The 25,233-nt window shown below is 33.3% G+C and overlaps 3 long non-coding RNA genes across 3 annotated transcripts; 2 read left to right on the top strand and 1 right to left on the bottom strand.

Annotated features, from left to right (window-relative positions):
* Positions 1–5,972: 5,972 nt before the first annotated feature.
* On the top strand, positions 5,973–8,649 carry LOC106463212. Its single transcript, XR_001291046.1, has 3 exons — positions 5,973–6,113; positions 7,040–7,202; positions 8,284–8,649. It is a non-coding gene; the product is annotated as an uncharacterized LOC106463212 (long non-coding RNA).
* An 8,645-nt stretch (positions 8,650–17,294) lies between these two features.
* LOC106463211 lies at positions 17,295–19,759 on the top strand. The gene is made up of 3 exons (XR_001291045.2): positions 17,295–17,492; positions 18,066–18,224; positions 19,471–19,759. It is a non-coding gene; the product is annotated as an uncharacterized LOC106463211 (long non-coding RNA).
* A 4,931-nt stretch (positions 19,760–24,690) lies between these two features.
* On the bottom strand, positions 24,691–25,186 carry LOC111086711. Its single transcript, XR_002611440.1, has 2 exons — positions 25,097–25,186; positions 24,691–24,779 (listed from the first exon to the last, which is right to left on the bottom strand). It is a non-coding gene; the product is annotated as an uncharacterized LOC111086711 (long non-coding RNA).
* Positions 25,187–25,233: the final 47 nt, after the last annotated feature.

Genomic DNA, 25,233 nt, shown 5'->3' with positions numbered 1-25,233 from the left:
GCTAACTTTAGGCACCAGGGCACACTGTGAAGGAACTATAACATATAGTAGCCGCGCCATGGTAATTAAAGTAAGGCGTCTTGTAACAGGTGAGACTTCACAAACACAAAGTCAATGGAAAAAGCCACCTACGTGCCCCAGGTACATAATACAATAAAAATATCTTTGTCTGGAAGCACGACACCAGTCACGTGTACACAGGCTGCTTCCACGACACATCCGTTCAACGTCGCATACCTCAATCAGCTGGGGAATAAAATATAGTATTCATGCTATTCTATACGAAAATATACTGATGAAGTCGCCAAATACAACGCCTGTGAACCTCAATGCAATCAGATAGTCAAACGAGCGCTAGGAAACAGTCGTTCTTGCACACAATGTGGTTTAGGGAAAGCCTGCAAGAAGGAGTGGTATGATATAAAAGAATTACAACAAAGTCTTTTAGAATGGAAAGCCTGCAAGAAGGAGTGGTATGTTATGAAAGAATTACAACAAAGTCTTTTGGAATGGAAAGCCTGCAAGAAGGAGTGGTATGATATAAAAGAATTACAACAAAGTCTTTTGGAATGGAAAGCCTGCAAGAAGGAGTGGTATGATATAAAAGAATTACAACAAAGTCTTTTGGAATGGAAAGCCTGTAAGAAGGAGTGGTATGATATGAAAGAATTACAACAAAGTATTTTGGAATGGAAAGCCTGTAAGAAGGAGTGGTATGATATGAAAGAATTACAACAAAGTCTTTTGGAATGGAAAGCCTGCAAGAAGGAGTGGTATGATATGAAAGAATTACAACAAAGTATTTTGGAATGGAAAGCCTGCAAGAAGGAGTGGTATGATATGAAAGAATTACAACAAAGTCTTTTGGAATGGAAATCACTCTTCAGGGCTATTGTCAAGATGCACTGTCGTCGATAAAGCATGTTCGAGCGTGGCGGCGAGTAAGGCTCCAAAATCGTTTTAAAGTAACTTACTCCAAGCTCCGTATTTACAATTTACTTTTGGAGGATAACTTTGGAAAGTGTTGATTTTGTTTTTACAGTCCATACATAAAAAGTCTGTTGTGGCAATACAGAAAAAAATAAGCCTAAAATGATAACATATATAATGAACAAAGAAATATAGGTAAAATGTGAACAAAACCTGGAATCCTAGAAAGCTGAAGCAAGTTTCGTGTGTAGGATGAAGGACGTTGTTAGATGTTTACTTGTTTTATTTTGTTCTTGCTTTTAAATCTTTCTCTTTTTTGTATTTTACGAATGTGATGATTTGAACAAAACATTTGAATACGATTTTATAATATAATAAAACATTGAATATTTATGGAAATAAATGTTTACTGAAAGGAACGGTGTCACAATTTGACTTTATTAAAATAATATTTACAGTAAAATATCGGGTAGATGATAGAAGTTAGTTTGTAAAATAAATATTGTATAGTTTTCAATCATGAATATTTAGTTATAACACAGGAACCTACTTACACTTGTTTCTTGAGTGATACTATAATGCTCTTCATAACCAAACCTAGTTTTTTTATTCTTATGCTTCATACTTAGTGTATACGTAGAAACTGCCTTCTAGGTGGTTGGCCGTTGAAATGGAAATATTGTACTTGCTACAGACACTTAAATGACTGAAAATCGTATTAGTTGTTATTTGGCTGCCTGATTTGCTTTAAACAAGTGTTAGTAAAACGTTGAACGTTTTTGTATTCTTCTAATAGCTATTAACTATACACGTAACTCAAGTAGTAAAACACCATTTGAGGATATGGTGCCTTGAAAACCATGAAGACAACAACAACCAACTTTTTCAATATAACACTACTTAAGATGTGCAATTTGTATGTAGAGTTTTTAGGCTATCTTAATTAAAGTGGAAGAAATATATGAAGAGAAAGGTAAACTGTGGTAAATAACAGCATGATTTGAAGAGGAACTATTAAGAGTACTACTATGCCCAAAAGTAGTGGATTTAATTGTAATCAGCCTATTCTATTGATCACAGATTTTAGCCATTGGCTTGTGCAGATAAGGAACTATTGGAGGGGAGAAAAATAAAAGGTACAGAGAAGCATATGGATGATAAGGACGTTATAGTTATAGGCGATTTTTTGATAAGACATGTAGATAGGATAGTTTGTGGGATAAATAGGGAAAAAAAAGAGTTAGATTATGCTACCCAGGAGCACAGGTGGAGGATATAACTAACAGAGAAAGAGATATAATAAACGTGGTTAGCAATTATGCAGTTTTTTGTGCACGTAGGGGATAATGATGTAGGGAAAAGTAGGTCAGGGGAGCTAATTAATAAATACAAGGGGTTTATAAAGACATTTAAATTAAATAAAAAGAGACATAATTCAATTGTGCCTAGAATACTGTTGAGAATTAATTGTGGGAATGAAATTATAAGTAGATCACTAGGGCTAAATGCTAGACTTAGATTAATGAAGGCCAGGATAAACTAAATAAAAAAAACAAGATGTAGAGAAAAGTTTAGCATAGGAAATTAGTATAGAAGTAGTTATAAGGATAGGCTTAATTGTTACTATTATAATGCTAGAAGTATAAGAAATAAAATAGATGACTTTAGAGCACTTGTAGGAATGGAGGATTTTGATATAATGGGAATAACTGAAACATGGTTAGATGTAGATGATTTTGATGACAGAAATTACATTGAAATACAGGGTTACAGGTTATTTATTAGGGATAGAGTACTAAAGTACATATACTTTATATGTAAAACGTGAGTTACATTCTGTTGAAGTTGATGATATAAAAGATAATAGTAAGGAGATTCCATCCATTTGAGTTTCTATTAGCGGATATAAAAAGAAAATGTATTTATTGGAGATTTATTACAGACCACCAGCTGATACTGCTGAAACTAGTGAGAAACTTTACAGTGAGATTAGTATTTCAGCCGTTAATGAAGTCATAATTATTGGTGAATTTAAGTTCAGGCATATAGAATGGGAAATGCTAAAGTCAAACCATAAGGAAAAATGTTTCTGCAAACTGTTCAAGATGACTTTCTTTACCAATTGGTCAAGGAATCTACTAGAAACAATGCTATTTTTAAATTTATTGTTAACTTCAAATATAGAAATTATACAGAGGGTGGAAATTGGGGAAAATCTGGGTGCAAGTGATCATTGCTCTATTAGGTTCAATGTTTTGCTGCATATTGAGATAAGGAATAATGATATTTTTGTTAAAAATTACAAAAAACAAATTTTGAAAGGATGCAACAAGAAGTATTTGTTGTGAATTGGACAGCTGAGTAATTTCATACTCTTATCAAATGTGGGAAATTTTTAAAATTACATTTTTGAACATTCATTATAGAAAGAAAAGAGTGGCTGCAAGTAAAAAACCAGGTTGGGACACAAAGGCTAAAAGAGATAAAATTCAAGAAAAGTATGACAAATTTAAGAAATTTAAAAGGACTGGTTTGACGGGAGATTTAGAAGATTATAGAAAATGAAGAAATTGGTCAAACAGGAAATTATGACATAAAAAAGGATGTATGAAAAAAGGTTGGTTGAGAAGGTAAAAATTAACAGTAAGGAATTTCTTTAAATACATTAAGGCTAAACAAAATGTAAGGATGGAGGTAGGACCCTTGAACGATGAGAAGACTTGTATCTGATGATTATGAGATGGCTGGGTTATTAAATTTTGCTTTCTTCAGTTTTTACCAATGAAGATTTAAGCAGTATTCATCATCTTGAACAGTGAATAGGTGGAAACAGGATCGAACAAAATGATTGCATTAGTTCTAAACTGGTTTAAAAAATGAAAGTTTAAATAAAGATAATATTTCTCCAAGATTTCTGCTGATTTACAAACAGATGTAGATCATTTATTGAGTTGGGCAAATAAATGGCAGATGGGTTTTAGTTGTAATAAATGCAAGATAATGCATGTGGGTTATCATAGTTTGAATTATAAGTATAATTTAAATGGGAATAACATTAACAGTGTAATAGTCGATCAGTCTCTAAAGCTATCCAAGCAGTGTGCTCTTGCTAGTGATAGGGCAAATAAAATTTTAGGTTGTATCTAGGTCGCTGGGCCAATCTCAACCAAAGTTTGTGGCATATTAATGACACTCCTCTATCTCTCCACCCCCATTTTTGCTGTTATTCAGCACTTATTATCTTTAACGTAAGTTAACGTTAACTACATTTATAGATGGCGCCACGTCCTTACACAGAAACAAACAAACTTTATTACATTTTCTGTAACGCGGCCAATGACCGTCAATTAATTAATCACCTGAAGACAAAGTGGACACATGTATTTTTAGTTCAACAGTGTTTCACTATTACTTCAAAGAGGTCGCACGTTGCTTTCCACCTATACAGTAATTGTAAGTAAATGGTATAATATGTATCTGTGTATATATAAGTAGTGTTACTTTCCAAAACAGTACACGCACCAACTACACTTCTACCTAAGTGTGTCAAGAAAAAACGTTTCTTGAGTTATACCTACTTCCTACTTTGACCAGTGACCTTACAACTTTGGCCCGTAAAATACTTCTGCGATCAATAACCGTCAAATAATTAATAATGTGGAAAGATGTTAAGAGTAGGGTGTTAAAAGCGGGTAACAGAAAGCACACCCTATTACCACTACTTTAGCTGCTACCTCTTCCTTCAAAGTCATCCTGACCATCGCACAGTGTATACCACGTTTTAAATATATACACAGTGAGTTCTTAAAGTTTATACGAAACATTTGGTGAGGTAATAATAAATACTGTAATAATATGTTATAAATGTATTGTGTGAAAGTTAGGATTTTTATCCTGCTTATCGTAACATCCACCACATTTTTTTTTCAGTTCATAATCCGGACAAAGGACGGGTACCTCAGCTTGCGATAAATAACACAAAATTTCTAACTTTTACACAATATATTTAGAACATAACATATTATTACCTCACCCCACATTTTCTATAAGCTTTAAGAACTCACTGTATACACTGAGTGATGGTCAGAGTGACTTTGTACGAAGAGGTAACGGTCAAAGTAATGGCGGTAGGGGTGTTTCCAGTTACCCGCTTTCAACACCAGCTGTAAATGTCCTTCAACACTGTTTCACGTTATTAATTGGTCATTGGTCACAGAAGTGTCTTAAGGAATGAAGTTGAAAGGTCACGGGTCAAAGTAGAAAGTGGGTATAACTCAAGAAACGTCTCTTGATATCAGCGTTATGTTGTAGTATAAACTTCATCTGAATTTATTGAAATAGTGGCAGCCACATTTTTTTAATTACATTCCTCCATAGAGAATACTAGAGCATTCTCTGAGATATATAAGACGTTTTATGGTCTCCCCTCACACTGTATGTATGTTGTGTTATAGAAAATTTAACATAGTTGTTTTTGTTTGGTGTAAGAGTGTAGCACCATCTATGAATATAGTTAAAGTCAAAAATAGTAAATGCTCAATAACAGTAATAATGGGGTGGAGGGCTTTTGAATCCCCATAAACATGCTCCTATTCCCAAACTATCAGCCCACAAAGTTTGGTTGAGATTGGCCCAACGACCTAGCACTAGTTATATAAGGAACAAATAGACAGACACAGACGTTTTTGTTCTTTATATATGTTGAAAAGGTATATTCTGGAAACAAAAGATCAAGTATCTTGAAATGAAATGTGTTCGAAAAATTCATGATAAAAATGTGTATAAATTAAAACAAATCTATATTAATATTAAACTTGTTGTATGCTTATGTGCAACAATGTTTTTTTCTCAAACTAGAACTGAAAACATAAACTGTCATAACTAAATTTAAGAACACTTTTGTAACTATTTCCAAATATTAAGCGTTGTTTATTTCTAAAATGATTGCAAGATTTCCCGGATGTGAAAAGTGTTTAAGAGATAAAAGATTTTGCGAAAGGAAATCGTACATCGTTAAAAGTTGTAGGTAGGTCTTTTCTTAAGTTGCTGTGCCTAGCAGCAGACCAATAGTACGGTTCAGTTCCCTTGAAGTTGAAAGAGATAACTCAAAAGAAAGGAAATTCCAAACTAATTAAACATAAAGCCGTTTCATTTAAACTAAGCAGGTCTGGAGGCACACTGCGGTAAGTCGGGGCAACATTATCAATCGTTAGAAATTCTTAGAAGCTAAGCACATTAGTTATAATATACAAATTAAATGTCTACATAAATATTTTGAGTGTAGGTTAGGTGTTCCGTTTTAAAGTATAAGCGGATCGGTTTCTTCAGTTCTGCTGCTACTATTACGCGTCGTGGCTATAAATAAAAAATCGTAATGAATTTATTCGCCAAATTTCGTTGAAGTCGCATCATTTGGGACACGTGTTTAAAGAAAAGCTCGAAATGAGTCAGAACCTCCATGCCACAACTAATGTTACTCTTACATAAACACTTATCATCACACAAATTACAATTGTCGTAACAGTCGTTGCACTAAAACTACGAGTATTCTTCGTGTCAGTAAATAATTAAAAGAAGTTTAAAAGCGATTTGTTACAGATCATCATTCTACTAATCTGAAAATATCGTAATTCGTTTTCCAAACCTGAAGTTCATGATAGAACAAGACTGGTGGAATAAATTGGTACTATTGTTATAACAAATACAAGAAAACTCAGAAAAAATTCAAACTATTATTTGATTTTTATAAGTCAAGAGAGGTCAAGGTGCAAAAACAGCGGGAATATAGGGGCAAAAACAGCGGGAATGTTGTACCTCTTTATTTAATGCTCCCCAGTGGCACAGCGGTATGTCTGCGAACTTACAACGCTAGAATCCGTGTTTCGATACCCGTGGTGGGCAGAGCACAGAAATCCCATTGTGTAGCGTTGTGCTTAATTACAAACAAACAAACTTTATTTAGTTTGTCTTCAAAATGCAAGAGATAAAAAAAAGTGTCTACAGTTTTCTTGTGTTATTATATACCTTGGAACGTGAAAACTGTTACTTATGTGAATTAAAGTTTTTAAAACGATTAACGTTTTTATTTTATTTTACTTAAAATAAACAGGAAGTTTGGGACTGAATCGACACTGAAGGATATCATCATGAAGCAAACACTGTTAACATTGTTGGTGGTCGTATCTCTAACAATCTGTTGGTTTGTGTCAATGTACGCAGAAGCAAAACGCTATGAAGACCCTACTCCAGTATGTTCTGCTAGATTTCAGTCCGTAAGTAGCCCGTTCCTCAAACTTCAGGTTTTATTAACCAACGCATATGTAGCTGATTATAGCGTAAGAAACGAATCAAAATAATGCAAGAACGCTTTAAAAATGAGTTATTTTAATGAAACTGCAGACTGACAGGACATTTAATATTTATTGATACTCAGATACTGGATACGTTATGTACACTTTCTGTAGAACACAACTATACTCTACAAATTTTTTTCTGAGCTGAAATTAAGACATACATTTTTGTATATAAATGAATTATCTGCGTTTTTTACTAGTTAGTGTTTATATGGACATACTTGTTGAAGTATGTTATGTTAAGATAAGCCATCTTAAGACTTACTTGCGATTTATAATGATATTCTTTACCATTATATATGTATTAAATGACAAGCTACTAATCGGAGCTACTGTTTCGTACACCAGTTTTTGCCTAATATATCACCAACTCCATATTGTGCTCATGCTAGTTACTAGATATACACGCAAGATGAAAAGCATTTTAAGACAGTTATCTAGACCGAAGAAATATTAAGAAATTAATTTTAAACTTAAAAGATAAAAGTCATGTTGTACCTATGAATGAGGTAAAAAGTTAATTTTTTTACAGTTGGATTTTAAAAAATTTTCACAGAAAGCACTGTACCTTTAGTCTACTAAAGATTAAATATATCTAATATAATCTGTAATACATATTGATGACCTAAGAACACGTAAATTATCATGTTATACGGGGTACCGGCATGGCCAGGTGGATAGGGAGCTCGACTCGCCATCTGCGGGTCGCGGATTCGAATCCCCGTCCCACCAAACATGCTCGCCCTTTCAGCCATGGGGGCGTTATATTGTGACAGTCAATCCTACTATTCGTTGGTAAAAGAGTTGGCGGTGGGTGGAGATGACTAGTTGCCTTTCCTCTAGTCTTACACTACTAAATTAGGGACGGATAGCGCAGACAGCCCTCGTGTAGCTTTGCGCGAAATTCAAAACAAACAAAAACAAAATGTTATACTGAAAACTGTTATTAGATATACATTGTTCTGAATGTTAATCAAATATCATTTACTATTTCATTCAGTGCCTCAACCGCCCGTGCTGTATTCCTTACGACTGCAATAGCGATAATAAATGTATTTGAAACGAAGAAAAAAAGAGTACCTGAAACCGACTTTATCTTATCTCGTCACTTCCAAAACCTTCAAGAGGTCACAGTATATTCGGAGAGAGTATTATTTTTATTAAATAACTCTGGTTTAATTATATGCTTTCTAAATGGATCTGTTATGTCTGTTAATGAACTAATATTAAGCGTAATTTTGTCTTTAATCAACGTTTTATGCTTTTTATTAATAATACAAAGTTTCTGAATAATTTTTCTTAAGAAGTTTGGTTAACACTGGCCTGTATACATTTTTATGACAAATAAAATTGTGTTTAGCCTTCACTAGAGTTTTTTTTTCTTTTGTTAAATCAAGCTTACTTGGATAGAAAATAATTTCAATTCGCCATGGCTGACATAGGAACCTGGTTTTTCATGTTATGATGCATTACCAGTAATATGCCCTGAAGAACCTATAAAGACAAGGGACTTGGTGATTCATGTTATGATACATTACCAGTAATATGACCCGAAGAAGCTATAAAAACAAAGTACTTGGTGATTCATGTTATGACGCATTACCAGTAATATGCCCTGAAGAACCTATAAAGACAAGGGACTTGGTGATTCATGTTATGATACATTGCCAGTAATATGACCTGAAAAAGCTATAAAAACAAGGTACTTGGTGATTCATGTTATGATACATTACCAGTAATATGACCTGAAGAAGCTATAAAAACAAGGGACTTGGTGATTCATGTTATGATACATTACCAGTAATATGACCTGAAGAAGCTATAAAAACAAGCGTACTCGATGAGGAAACAATATGATCAGAACAAACTACTTTTGCACAAATACGGTTATAGGTGTTTAAGATAGTTAGAGCACTTTCATGTACACTTTAAATATTTCGTGTTTTCTTCTTATTATTCTTCATATGAGGGTGCGACGTCGTAAAAAGTTTAAATCTAATGAAACGTTCATTATGACCATGAATTGTTTCACTCATCAACGTTTAGATACTTTCACAGTTTACTCTCGGCTCTCATACAAACCAATCTCAAGGTATTATCCCAACATAACTGAATCATGCAAACAAGTACATAAGAATTCTTGTCAAAAACATTCGTTACACATCGCTGTTATTGTATACACCCACCTATATGGGTCCTGCCTCCTATGACATCTCTGCAGTTAAAGAATATTCTAAGTTAATTATAGTGTTACATGTCAGTTATGAATGGACAACCTTTCAAGTTTAGCTTGATCTTCATTTTATTGTTAATTACATAACATTTATGGAGATCTGAGGGAAAATTCACAGTGTTAGGACACATCACAATCACAAAGGAAGGTTATGCGTTACTTGCTCCTATCACGTGTCCCAGTATTTCCCGGATGTACAAGGTGTTTAAGAGATAGACGATTCAGTAAAAGGAAACTGTAGTTAATTAGGTATTTTTGACTTTGTGATATTGTCCTCAGTAAAAGATAAACAAAGTAGTTTGTATACCAGATGTTCAAATATAACAGTTATTAAGAAGTTCAGCATTAACAGTGCTGAATACAAAATCAGATAAACCATTTTCACATATTCAATCCATAACTGACGCTCATTATTCAAGTTCGTTTTAACCAAGGGAACTCTAATTATTCGAACGATTTCTTTGTATATTTCATATTCATCAGTTTATGTCGAACTTTATGACATGTTTGATCATGATTTTTGTTTCACAATATCATGAAAATTTAATGCAGATATTAAGAATGTTTCATAAAAAATTCAAATGAAAATTTACATTTTCAATATTTCTTTACATGATATCGCTTTGCAGTCAGGGTTAAATAGATTATTCAAATGTTCTGAATTAGAGCAATACAGATTAATAGGTTATATACATGTAAATAAGTATATATTTATATACCTGAATCTACAGAGATTTAACGAATTACGTGTAATTACAAAAGCTTAGATAAAACAATGTGTATAAACGTTAAATAAATTTTAGAAATAAAGGTTAATATGTGTAATGATATGAATAGTGTAATATTAAATGTGTAACTGGAATATTTAGGTTTAACAGAAAAGCATATTAATGCTAAACATTTTACACAACTGGAACTTTGAAAGCTGTTAGACCGATTGCTGCTCACATATTAAGCACTTTTAGCGATTTGCGAGTATTTTTAAAGTAGTGAATAATTTCCATATATAGTTAGTGCTATATTTTGTAGTGTAGATCTTACACGTACATTCAAAAATAATTTTGCTGTATTTTGTGGTGTAGATCTTACACGTCCATTCAACAATAATTTTGATGTATTTTGTGGTGTAGATCTTACACATCCATTCAACAATAATTTTGTGGTGTAGATCTTACACGTCCATTCAACAAGAATTTTGCTGTATTTTGTGGTGTGGTTCTGACACGTACATTCAACAAGAATTTTGCTGTATTTTGTGGTGTAAATTTTACACGTCCATTCAACAAGAATTTTGCTGTATTATGTGGTGTACGTCTTACACGTACATTCAACAATAATTTACCGACTAATGCTGTGTTATAATATATTAATAAGACGATTTTATTTCTTTTGAAATATAATTTTCTGTTTCATTCTAATTTTTGGTGAGATTTATTTCAATAACCATACTGTTTTCATTTGAACGAATGTAGTTCAGTGTTAGCGTGCCACATTATCAGTCATCGGATCTTTTCCTCGTGTTTAGTAACCGCAAAAAAAAAAAATGCACTTTTATATTATCAATATTATTTAAGTTTTAAGTTCTGTTGAATGAGATTCAAAAGGTATTGTATGTATTGTTTTTTGTATCAGGGTGAATCTGTTAACTTTAGTTGTCATAAATGTCATCACTATAAATAGAATAGTCGGGAAGGATACTTTAGGTTTAAAAACACAATTCATTAGAATAAATAGAAAAATTTGATAACATACGCTAGATATCAAAGCACTCTTGATTCACTACAATTAATTAAGTTGAATGTTGAATTTCGCACAAAGCTTCAATGAAGGTTTGGTTTGTAATGAATTTCGCGCAAAAGTACACGAGGGCTATCTGAGCTAGACGTCCATAATTTAGCAATAAGAGACTAGACGGAAGGCAGGTAGTCACCACCACTCACTGCCAACTCTTGGGCTACTCCTTTACCAACGAATAGTGGGATTAAGCGTCACATTATGACACCCACACGGCTGAAAGGGCGAGCATGTTTGGCGTGGATGCGAACCCGCTATCCTCAGATTGTGAGTCGAGCACCCTAACCCCCTGGTCATACAGGGCCTGCTACAGGAGAGCTATTTCCTCTATCTATCTCTAATCTTGAAATGATAGACCAAAGGAAAGACAGCTAGTCAATCAACCCCCCCATCCCACCCCCGTCAGTTGTTAGACTGCTCTTGTCTGACTGGATAGTTGCATTTGACTGTCAACCTAATAACGCATCCACTGTTTTATGTTTTTTGCTGCAACGGAATACGAACGAGGGACTCATACACCCATAGTCCTACGTACCACACTACGTACCCTTGACAACACATCTACAGTCCTACGTGTTAACAACTGGACCACATACCCACAGTCATACGTGTTAACAAACGGGACCACACACCCACAGTCCTACGTGTTAACAACTGGACCACACACCCATAGTCTTGTATACCAACCAATGAGCTACATAAAAAGGAGAAATCAATGATAGAAATCGCGAAATGTTTTCTAGGATTTCTTCATTTTTCTCATGTGAACGTGGTACTTTAAAGTGGTCTTGATAACCAGGTCCATCTTCTTCCAGGTAGGAGGGCTAAGGTGGATCAGAAAGAATATTAGGGGTGTTTTGCCGTCAAGATATGTGGGTTATTGGGAGTGCTGGACACACTAGTTGGGGTAGCTAAGGCAAATTTTCTGGTGACTTTAGCTCTCCCCCCTCCAAAGCCCTAGCGTCATAATCATTACTCATTGTGTTCTGTTTTTGTGTTTTTGATGGTTTCTAAGTTACTATCAATTTTTTTTTAAATTAATATTCAAAGCAAGAAGTTCATGTTTTTCTGTTGTTGATTATACATTTTTACATTTCAGTCAATATTTGGCCAAAATAAAGATACTACTTGATAAAAGGAACTAACAAAACAGACAAAATACGTGCCTACGCTTGAGAAACAACTTGAATTAAAAACTTTATAAACTGCTCTATAGTTAGTTTTATTATATCCCACACTTATATGTTAAGCATACGTGATACAGATAGATATTGTTATTTGAAGCAAGCCTTGAACAATTCTCAATATGGTGTAGGCAAATATGTATTGATAAGACAGTTTGTCAGGAGTATGTAAATATTTACTGGATTCAATTATCATGTCTGTGGCAGTTGAAATATTTTGTTAAACTTAAAATAAATCCGTATTTTATTTTAAAACATTTTCTGGTACACTAAGTGAAGGTTTTATTTAAACAAAGCATAAATCAAAAAGATGACTCTATAATATGTTCCTGTTTACTACAGAGAATTATTTAATTTTTTCCAGTTATTGCTTTATTTTAGGCCTAGCATGGCCTGATGATTTCGGCGGTCTACAGAGGAAAAACGTATTTAAAATCTCATGACTTCAAAATATCAACTTCAGTAAAACAAAATTGGTTAAAAATGATATAATCTTACACGTGCAAGGAGCTTCATGTGGATATTCTTTTTCTGACTATATGATCAGCAAGAGATCTTAAGGTTTGGTGGCACAACTAAGATCCCATAAAACTCCTTAAAGCTGAACATCAGCTGGAATATTGTTAAGTGGAATTCTGTGTTGAAATTTTCTACAGGTCTAGAATGAACTTTCTTAATATTGAAATATTGTTCAAGAAAATTGTAGGTCAGGTCCAGGATGTGCTTTGGAAGCTTGACATATTGAAATCTACTATTGAACAGAATGAATTCACGCAGCTTGAAGTATTGTTGAGGAAAGCTTTTCTTCCTGAGATATACTACAGGCCTGATGAGAACTCTTTGTTGAGATCAATTACAGATCCAGTATGAGCGTCTAAAGTCATGCGTTTTTTTACATACTGTTATATATCAACTGTCCAATCTTTCAAGTTGTAATAATTGTGTCGGTTTGGTGAGCTTTAAGATCTACATGCAAAGGTTTTACTGACAGGATAAGAATAGTTTCCAAATTTAAGAAAATTACAAAAAGTTAATTTGAAACTATACAAAAATGTGTTACATGGAAAACTTCTCCTAACTTGCAAAAGTGAACATTTTATTCCAAAATTTGTTCAGTTAAAGGCTACCAGTAACAACTGGTGTTTTTTTAAAAGAATACAAACGTTCTTAATATATATTTTTGAACTTGGAAATTAAAGATAAGGCCTGTCAAATAAAAACTCGAAAGAAACAATTAGAAGAAGTTCTGGAACAACTGATAAACAACTTAGGGTATTTAAAAATCAAAATTATCTACTGTATTAATAAAGCTCTAACTGAGACTAGAACTAAGCAGTTATGTAAACTTAATAATCTCAAAAGTGTAGATGTGGGCACACGCTCTTGAGACTCCCAGATGATGTTATTCATAATTGAACACACTGTAATTGGTTTTATGATGAAATAAGAGTTTTAGCCATAGGGTGGTAATTTGCTATCCCCATCTGGAAAGTTAATGCGAAATATTTTTAAGATTTTGAAATCATTTTATCCAGGGATTAAGTTTGGAAAATTATGTGCAGAACTTTTAATCAGATTAAAAACTGAAGCCACTGGTCGTGCCCTCGGGGTGTTACGGATCTTACACCTAGAGAAAAAGAATAGTAATTTAAGCACGTACGAAACCCAGGCTTTGAAAGCTTTACAAAACTGCAAAGAAATTGTAATCACAAAACCAAATAAAGGTAATTGGGTTGTAATTTTAAATAAAGCGCATTACATTAAAAAACTGGAATATATTCTAAGTAATTCGGATAAGGTTTTCAACTTTAGGAGTGAACCAATGGTAAACAAATAATTCAAACTTACGAGATAGCTTTTAAAGATAAAAAAAACGGTTTCATAACTGGAAAAAAATACATACAGCGGTATGTCTGCGGACTTACAACGCTAGAAACCGGGTTTCGGTACCCGTGGTGGATAGAGCACAGATAGCCCATGTGTAGCTTTGTGCTTAATTCCAGACAAACAAACAAAATCTTTGCAAATGCCAAATGCACTGCAAACGGATTGTTTTGGTATGTGCTCATAACTCTGTTTCTTAAGCTTTGTAATTTTACTATCTATATTATAATCTTGATGTCTCCTATATTTTCACATTTTCCACCTGAATATAAAGTGTATTCGGTTTCAATGCGTTTACTGCTCCATCATACTTTTGCTTGCTAATACCATGATCTAAATCCCAAGCTACCACATACTTATCTTCACTGTCTTTCTTCAATTCAGTAATTTTATTAATCATCTGTTTGGAATTATCTCGCGTATTTTCTATTCCATTCCTACTACATCTATGTTAGAGTTTTTTATACCTGGTCTGTGTATTACTTCATAATCACAATCTTCTAACAGTAATGACCCTCTATCTAACCTAGATAATGTCATTAACCACTGAAATGGTGCATGATCTGTAATTATGGTGAATTTTCTTCCATACAGATAACATCAGAATTCCTTGATACCATGCAATACTGCCAGGCATTCTTGCTTTTCCTAACCGTCTATGCTGGTAAGATAACTGTCACAATACTGTATAATATGAAGCATCTTTATTTAGAAAGAATTCTTTGATTATTCTGGTCAACTCAGAATTGGTGCTTTGGGTAGTGAATTACTTAATTTCTCGAATGTTACCTTTTTTATTATTCATACACTGTAAACAGCAACTTTATTTGTGAGTTCTGTTTAGGATCTCGCTGTATTACAAAATGTGAAGTCACAATCTCAAGTCCAATCATATAAAGACTAAAAATACACAACTTTTATGTCATTGAAATAACAAAAAAATCCAGGTTCTTGTAGTCTTTACAATATTGCATATTAATCTTCAGAATGTATCAGTTATGGTTTGTGAAATTTTGTTTTAATCTTTTTAGCAGATGTGTTTTTAAATAATTTATGTTGGTTCTTTTTATATGTTTGCCAGTGATATTTGTTATTATAAAGCAATCAATATTATAAAAGAGTTTTATGTTTACATAAAAGGAAAGTATGATAAGTTAGTTAACAAATTGATGGAATCACTCTATACTTCTTTTTCACTATTATTCCCTATTAGAAAGTAACTTGTAATTATTTTGAATTACTGATGCACATTGCGTTTTTCCTCCTACTTATCATTCCAGAACAAATTTGCCGAGTCATTGGCATAAATAGTTAATGAGCTAGAAGAGATAATAACTGTAAGGGAACAGTGTAAATTATATGAAATGACGCAATGAAACACGGTTTGTGTTTTTTAAAGTATTCACTCTGAGAATTTGAAATTTCATCATACAGTAGCGACATTGAAATTTTTTAAACAGTAACGTGGCACGTGCAATGAAAGGAAAGAATACCTAAAACAAATATAATTATTGATTAGCGATAGAATGACAAATGAAATATTATAATTATAATATATTCTAGGGTAACCATATATTCATAAAATACAGTTAACAAATCACAGTTTTAAAATTTCCAAAATACTATTGAGAATGGACTTAGACATATAATAATGACGATTGTTTGTTTGTTATGGATTTCGCGCAAAGCTACACGAGGGCTATCTGCGCTAGCCGTCTCTAATTTTGCAGTGCAAGACTAGAGGGAAGGCAGCTAGTTATTACTACCCACCGCCAACTTTTGGGCTACTCTTTTACCAAAATGACGAAACAATATAAAATGTATGGGGTATGGAAATATGTTTTTTTTAAATTTCCACAATACTATCGACAATGGACTTAAACACATCAAAATAACGAAGCAAAAAAAAAATGAGATGTGGAAATAAATTTTATAGAATATCCAGTATACCAATTAGACACACCAAAATAACGAAACAATAAACTGGACGAGAAAATGGCCTCGCAGATCCACAGTCTGGCACGCTGCCTATTAGATCAAACTCAATCTCAAAAATTGGTGCGACTTTACCTGAGCTAAACAAAAATGACGAAGATATTTATCCATTTCACAGAATCATCAGCTGGTTAGAATTGTATTCAAAATATTAAGAAGTTTACTTGTATAGTGTCCCTATAGCGCAGTGGATAGCGCGTTGGATTTCTAATCGAAAGATACCGGGTTCGTTCCCCGGCACGAATGCCACCACCATTGCCTGGTCCCAAGTCCAGGATGAGAAATGAGGAGGGTTGGGCGCGGGGCTAGCAACCAACCTACTAAATTACTGCAAAAACAACTTTCGTCGGCGAGGTGTTGATGCGGCCCTATGCTCCAGTGGGAGTCTACAGGGATTATTATTATATATTATTACTTGTATAACAGATATTTCCACAAGGAAAAAGGAAAACGAAATTCATCACCTTTATTGTAATAATGTATGTTATAGTGGAATGTAATAAGAATTAAAAAAAAAAAAACTTATACATTTGCAATAGAAAAACTAAATTATTATAGAATATACATACCACTAAGCCATATAATTATAGAATATACATACCACTAAGCCATATAATTATAGAATATACATACCACTAAGCCATATAATTTACAATATGGAAATTGTTTGTGTTTTCTTTGGATTAGTCATTGTAAGAAAAATAATCTCTATGTGAGTCATTAATACGCAATTAGCTTAGTTTTCCTTAGAAAACGAACCCATGTTTTCGTAGAACAATCACTCGGAATCAGCCAGTTACTCTTTCACTACTTATGAAATGTTTTAATCCTTATCCTACGTGAAACTCACGTGTAACATGTAGGAGCAAATCCGGGAAGAGCTAGTCATAAAAATGATCCCCGGATGTATAAAATAGCGATAAAAAATAACTCCAAAGCTTACAAGCCTTCATGAGGTCCATCAGCTACACAGAGAGCCAGACTTAACCTCGCAGTCTTCTTGACACGTACTGAAGGACGAGAAACTTATTATTAGTTTACACACTTAAATTTGTAAAGCACAAATACAGGAAAAGAAGAAGTTTGGACAAGTCTGCCATCTTTATTTCAGTTCTTCAGGTCAGTTTGCTAGCTTTTTACTTTATGAAATACTTTACAAATTTTATAAAGTGCTTCACATTACACATTAATGTTCATTGTCTATTTTTAATAAGGTTTTTTTTTTCGTCCTGATGAAACGTAAACCGTAATATGTTTATTAACTCCTTATACTTTTTAAACTGAAAAAGGGTGTGGAAAAATCTATAAGTTTGGAATTCCTGAATTTTTTTATACCACAAAACAGAAGTGATTTAACACGACTGATGGAACTAAGGATAGAAATATAATGTTTGGATAATCGAATTAGACGAATAAAATCAATTTGTTTAGAAATATTGCACGTTTAATATGTATCTTTAAAATTAATAATTCAACACAATACAATAACACAGACTGAAACTTATCAACCGCTCTGTTTTGTTGCCTTTGATAACCCCCGGATCTTCCACAAGACCTCTCTGAGAAGTTTTGATAATCTTTCTTAATGTGAGAACAATGTTAAAGGAAAGCCATGTTTCAATAAAGCAAGATATCCACGACAGTCTGTGATAACTTCACATTATAATTATTAGCTTTTTCTTTCTTAAATAGATTACAAAAATCACCACAAACATGAAACGGGCTTTCCTGTTGATGACTATCAGCGTTCTGACAGTATTCTTTTTGACAACTTGCCACGTTAATCCAGTGTCAGCGGCTTACGACTGGTCACTCCGCAGTAGACCTAAATGTGCTACTTTGGGTCAGTCGGTAAGTATATAGATGTTTTAACTCTCTTAAAGCGCAGCATACGTTTCTTTTATTTCTTACTTGGGTCTATTGAGATATTCTTGTTTAAATTAAGAACAGTATATCTTAGAATAATAAAAACAAAATTAGTGAATATTTCTCTATCATACCAGTTATACTATTACCATTATAAAAAAGACCCATTTTTCATTAAAACATCAATATAACCCAAGGGCATGCTACATTTTATTATTATGGAACACAATTGATAACGTTTTTTTGAATTTCAGTATTATAATAATAACAAACAAAACGCGGTTCCTTTCGAAAAAAACTGTTCTCCTAATTATATAACTTTCCATTCATTATAACATTACTGAACCTCCGAATTTTACGCACTTGCTAGAAATGGTAGTTTTTAACTGACTATTTAGAGAAGATATACTTCATAAAATACACCAATAATTATGGCTTTAGATATTGATATTACTTAGTGTTAATTGATATTCTTTAGTGTTATATATTAGAATATATTAGTCAGTAAAAAGTGTATCACATTCTGTGCTATAATGTAAAGGAAAACATTTTACAGTAAATGGTGTAACCATTATGAAGTTGGTTGTACTATCGTTTAACCGATATATGAATATCAGAGTTGATGTGGAATTTCTTGAAGTGGTTGAGTTGAAAAATGTAAAAGTTAACGAAGAAATTGTCGTTGAGATAATTGTATGTCTTGAACCTTCCACTAGTTTTTATGTTACTGTATTTATTGTAAGTCTTGAACCTTCCACTAGTTTTTATGTTAATGTATTTATTGTAAGTCTTGAACCTTCCACTAGTTTTTATGTTAATGTATTTATTGTAAGTCTTGAACCTTCCACTAGTTTTTATGTTAATGTATTTATTGTAAGTCTTGAACCTTCCACTATTTTTATTGTTAATGTATTTATTGAATTATTAGCTTTTTCAGAAGACAAAATATTGCATTTTAAAAGACAACTCCTAAATATACATGTCTGCACCAACACAAGTTTTCTATGTATTTGTTGCTATTGTTGTTTTTCTGGGGGACTGGGGGAGATATCAAGTTATTTTCAATGAAGTCGGATGCCCATAATGATATCAGTAATAATTACACAATTCAATAAATTATTTATTTGAGATGACTATGATCGATTGGTAGAAGTTCGTGAGTTCTATTGTATGGACGAATTTTGAACTTTATTATTTGTTGATGATCTTATTTGTTTTTGTGTACTTACAGTGCAGAACCTGGTCGGCGCCAAGCTGTTGCTGGCACCTGAAATGCAAGGCTTTTCGCTGTAGGAGGCGTTAGTTTGATGCACTTGATGAACAAATCATGATCAACGTCATATTCAACGACATACGATTGAATTCCATTCCTATAAAAAAAAACAAAAAAAACTGATCTATTCACAGAATGTTAATGCATTTTTTATGAGTTTTTATTTCTTTGATATTTTTTACTCTCACTTCTTTCATATTTTGTAATTATTAAACGATATGGACAAATAGAGTTATTGTAAAATGTACAGTGTGTTCACTTAGCATTTTAAACATGCAACATTGGACATTGAGAAGAAAGTGATTAACAGAGAATCGAACCCAAATATTAGGGCTATAAGTCTGTACACTTACCGCTGTCCCACCGATGGATTTCAAAGAACTGACATAATTATTTTTTCTTAGGTATCTTAATTTGCATATTTTTCTGCTTTCTTTTAATTTTACGTTTAATTGAACGTTTGAAAAATAATGATAATATTATTTGAGATACCGGTAAAGGGACTACAAGCTTGTACAAATTGTACTAATTTAAAAAATAACAACAGAAAATTTAGTGTTTACGTTAATGAAATATTACAAGTAAATGAAATAAGGTGTTAAGTATAAATTATTCATTACTACGATTAAGCACGGCTTCAAAAGCTAGAGCTTATTCACTAAAAACGATCCCAAACGTCAAACAGTTATTACTCAGCTTACTAGACAAGGTGACCGTAAACACCTCGGATAATAATGACTGGTTAGATACCTTGTATTAAACGTGAATTTAAACAAAGTTGTAAAGCACGTCACTAAAATAACAAAATCTTCATTTGGTCTCTATCAAATATACAATGTAACGAATACAACACGAATAGATAGTATATTTTCACAAGATTCCTGATTATATTTTAAGTAAAAATAATATTAAGGTTTCCCCCCGTCCGGGTAGTACTTGGAATTGGGCATTTTTAAACCAGAACGGTACCTTATACGACAAGGACTAAAAACCAAGTTAAAGACTCCAAGGTTCGTGTATTATCGTCCCTATCGTATTTAGAGGATGGAACAGCCGAGATGAACCATGAGGTCCGTTGTGGACTCTAAAAATTATGTTATGTTAATTCTTGACCTTATAGAAGAGTGATTGCCACTTTTATTGCCCACAGCTGAAGGTGCAGGGTGTGCTCAGTGGTATACCGCGGGCTGGTATCTTGGACCTTCAAATCAGCAGACTGGTATGCTAACTACTAAATTACATTCGGGCTTCTTACGGACGAAGTATGCATGTGCTATTACTATTTTCAATGTTACTACTTCTTAGAAACATTGATATCAAAATGACGTACAATATGAAAGACATAAAGACGTAGGTAGGTGCCTTTATAGAAGTGAGCAAAATCCTATCAACCAATAAATGTTGAATTAAAATGGTACTCTTTTAATCAGTTTATTATGATTGCAAAGCTGTTCAATTTTCATAGATATTAGAACATTTAATTTTCATTTATAACAGTTTGTACTTCTGAACGCTTTTACGTTCTATCATGGACTAAGTTCTCTTTGAACTTTGTTTCTGTTGGGTTTCCTTTCTAGCGCAAAGCTACACAATTGGCTATCTTTACTCTGTCCACCGCGAGGAATGGAGCCCAACCTTTAGCGTTGTTAGCCAGCAACTTCTCTCTCAACTTTGAACTTGGAACCGTGGTAACTAGCAGCTTGAAAATTTAAATAGCGCCTTTCTCGCAATAGTTATTTCTTTATCTCAGATGGCAGGAAGACAGATCGCTTAGTGAGAGACGAGGTATTGAATTCGATCCTGGAAAATGCCAAAGATACAAACTTTATTTTCTTTTTCCCCTTTGACATTTATCCTCCACGAATTTCCACGGAGTCAACTCTAGCCAATTACCCAAAAATCCTTAAAATAATATTTTTCAAAGAATAATAGTTTGAATGTGTTTTTGTCTTACATTTCTCAACTACTTTAGAGAGTCCTAATGATCCTGTTAATTATTCAATATTACACCTCATAACACTAATAATTTTGAAAGTTTAATTCATTTCCGATGTTTAATATATTTAATCGAAAACTGAGATCCATTATTTTGGAAATATCATTTGTTCATCTGGTGATGATGCCACAGAAAAAGGAAAGTTTATGTACGAGACGATGTAATTTTTGTTATTTTTATATTTATTACTAATGAGATATAATGCACCGTATTTGATGGCATATAGGACACATGGGTATATAAGACGCACCCCCATTTCAGCAGGTCAGATTCAGGAAAAAAGTTTTTAGTGTATTTAAGCATATATTGGTGAAAGTAATCTAACAGCACATTACACAAGCAGAAAACACTTGAACATAAACTAAAACACAGTAAGAAAATGGGGATACACTTTAATCATCTTCATAACTAGGAAATTCTTCATCTTCAAAACCAGAAAAATCTTCATCTTCGTCACTACTGCTGGAATCACTGACTTCAAATAACACATTATCTTCTGTGCCATCAAGAGCATTGCTAATGCCACACTTCTTAAGAGACTTCACAATGATTTTAGGCCTAACGTCATCCGAAGATTTCTTCACCCACTCACACACTTGGGCAATGGTGGGCTGCTTCATTCTTCCTGTGGGTGTGAGTTCATGATGTGGCTCAGTCATCCACTTGTTCTAATGTTCATGCATGTTTTGCTTAAATGGTTTATTCACAGACACATCTAAAGGCTGCAATTGGCTTGTCAGTCCACCAGGAATGACAGCTAACTGGGTTTTCAATTCACTCACCTTTTTTTTTAATGACTGTAGTTCTATGTGCTCTAAAGAGAAGGTTTTCCTAATAGTCCACCAGGACGCCTTGACCATACATTTTGTAACCACAAAATGGAATGAAACTCGTCCATCCAGCCTTTTTGGTGGATGTGCGCTCAACGCAAATACTTTAAATAGATAGATGGAGCATGCGGTAGCATTCCCTGTTGTTTGGTTGTAATTTGCCTCTATCTCTATCTTCGCTCACTGATTGGCCGAGCATTTTTCGAGTTGTTGACACAAGTTGGTCGCTATATCAAGTTTCCCAGTAAAGATAAAACAACGTGCCAAACCTTGTTTCTGAAGGGACAAGCGTTCGCACTTTTAAGAGATAGACCTTCCATCCTTTAACAGGATGCTGAAAATTCGACTGCGTCTGGCCTATGCAAATTTCCTATTTCGTAGTTGGAATGCTGTACTGATCGTATGCTAGGATAGTGAGCGTTAGGAAGACGATTAGCCTGCGGAAGGTCTCAACTTCGCATATTAGACGCAGGGCGATTTTTTGAGCCAAAATTTTGGGAAATAAGTGCGTCCTATATGCCGTCAAATACGGTACTTTCTGAATATCTTTTTATTTATCTTGATTAGTTTAAATTACAAAATAACACGACATTCTTAACACATGGGCCAAATAGACAAACCAGGCAGATTAAATGGCCGTTAGAATAAGAAAACTCGAAGGAAGTATAAAATTACAGTGTAAAAAACAGAGACAAGGTTAAATATAAAATCATAGAAAAGACAACAATCCATAAGTATAATCAATACAATGTAATAAAAAGTCACTTTTGTACCACCAAGGAAATAAAGTTTCTCACAGAGCATTTTGCCGACTTTTTCTGTTCCTTCTAGAAACAATTAACTCTTACTGCTTTTAATACAGCAATCTCTTTCAAGATTACTTAATGGTCATCACACGTCTACTGAAGCAGTCCAAGGTCGGATGGGAAACTAACACATACACGGTGTAGGAGCAGGTTCTTACTATTCTTTATAACTAAAGAATTAAACACCACAATATTTACTACAACTAATATTTCAAACCTAACAAACTCCAGAAAGGTTCAAGATAATTTCAGTTCACCTTTGGAAAAGCTTATTTTAAGCCAAAGGACGTACAGAACCCATATAATTAAATGTAATTGAGTAACCATAACATCATCAGTCCTGGATAGAGCAGGTTGCCTTTCAACTATTTTGGATTATTACAATAACACTGATGGTTCTGTAATCTTCAACCGTGAATCACAAGCTTATCTCAGTTTTTGTTTACACTCCTTTGCATATTATGACTCCATACTTACATTTTGAGCAGATTTACCAGCAAAAGATTATCTAATAACTATGTTTGTATAAGTAAATAAAAGGATAAAATGATGATTTTTAGGCCCAATGAAACATAAATTAAAGCCTACTAGTTTTGGAGACAGTCTGTATTCATAGCTGTGAGTGTTTTTCCCTTTATTTAGCTACATACTACACTACAATATGCCTAAAAATGAAATTATATGCTCTGTTCATTGTGTTCCTCTGACCACTCGTACCTTTTTAGAACACCTCAGTCAAGACATCGTCTACATGTGATACTGAACTATAGAATCATATGGAATTCCAAAGATAAATAATATTAAAAGACTAAAATATTTATTCAATAATGTTGAACTCCATAAAAACAAACAAAATCACATGTTTTAATATTCATTATTGTCCAATACTTGAAAGTCGTGTGTGGTTAACATCGTACTTTTCAAAGTTAAAATAAAGGTTCAATATTGTGCCCCACATACATGCCCATCATAAAGGTTTAATATTGTGCCCCACATACATGCCCATCAACTCTATTCACCAGTTTTTCACTCATAAACAAGGTTTGGACACGCACACAAACCAGATCACTTGAGAACTTTATAATAAAATCACATACATTTATTAACTTGATTTAAAACATACACTCAAAATATTAATGTTTTCTAAAACATATAATTGATAATTTCAAATGTAAGTACCAATAAAACTTAATCAAAGCATCCTAAGTTTGTGCTAATTGTGAAATAGATATTTTTCCCAAAAGCTTAATACCAGATGTCTCATGACATATATATATATATATAACTCATTATTTTATCACGAGATGGCGTTATAAACATTGTTCAGCAAAGCTATTATCTTTTTTTTTTTAATTTTAGGTAGTGGTTAGAGCACGTTCAAATTACATAGGATTCAACTGCTTGACTTGGGATACACGAACACGATTATTAAGATGGAATATCTGAAAAATCGTGCCCCGTATTGCATAAAAAAAACTTCAACTTAAAATATTTAATATTTTTGTCATAACATGTGGTAATGTCGAATTTCACTTACACTGTAAAGCATAGGCAGCCAACTCAACGGCGGTCTGGTAGGGACAGGTTAATTTGCCCGACAGAATGTCCTGCTTTAGCTGGAGGAAGAACAAGTACCTGTGGGGTCAGAAGGTCAGCGTGGGAGCGTTAAACGAAGCGTGTCGTGTGAACAATACGTACATCTAATTTTTATCTACACACACTGTTACTGGTACCGTTGTTGATAATACGTGGATAATCTCGTTTATTATATACGTAATAAAAAAGTTCAAATAATTTGGAGAAAGAGTTAAGTTTAACCGTTAGAAGTGTCCGAATAACACCCAGAGGCAATCACTAAATTATTTTATTCGTCAAATTATATACATCTGGTCCAATTCAATATTTTCATTTGTCACACTTTTCTGAATTTTTATGAATATAGAGTAAGTTACCTTGTAAGTTCTTCTCGGAGAATATTTGGTTCGGAAGAATAAAACTTGACACGAAGTCGAAATGTGTACGGAGGTCCAACTTGTAAAAAAAATTAAATATACAATTAACAAATTGGTGTGTGTGTGTGTGTATATAT

This window comes from Limulus polyphemus, unplaced genomic scaffold (assembly GCF_000517525.1).
Source record: "Limulus polyphemus unplaced genomic scaffold, Limulus_polyphemus-2.1.2 Scaffold1349, whole genome shotgun sequence".
Lineage (NCBI taxonomy): Eukaryota > Metazoa > Arthropoda > Merostomata > Xiphosura > Limulidae > Limulus > Limulus polyphemus.
This window is presented reverse-complemented; position numbering and strand designations above follow the sequence as displayed.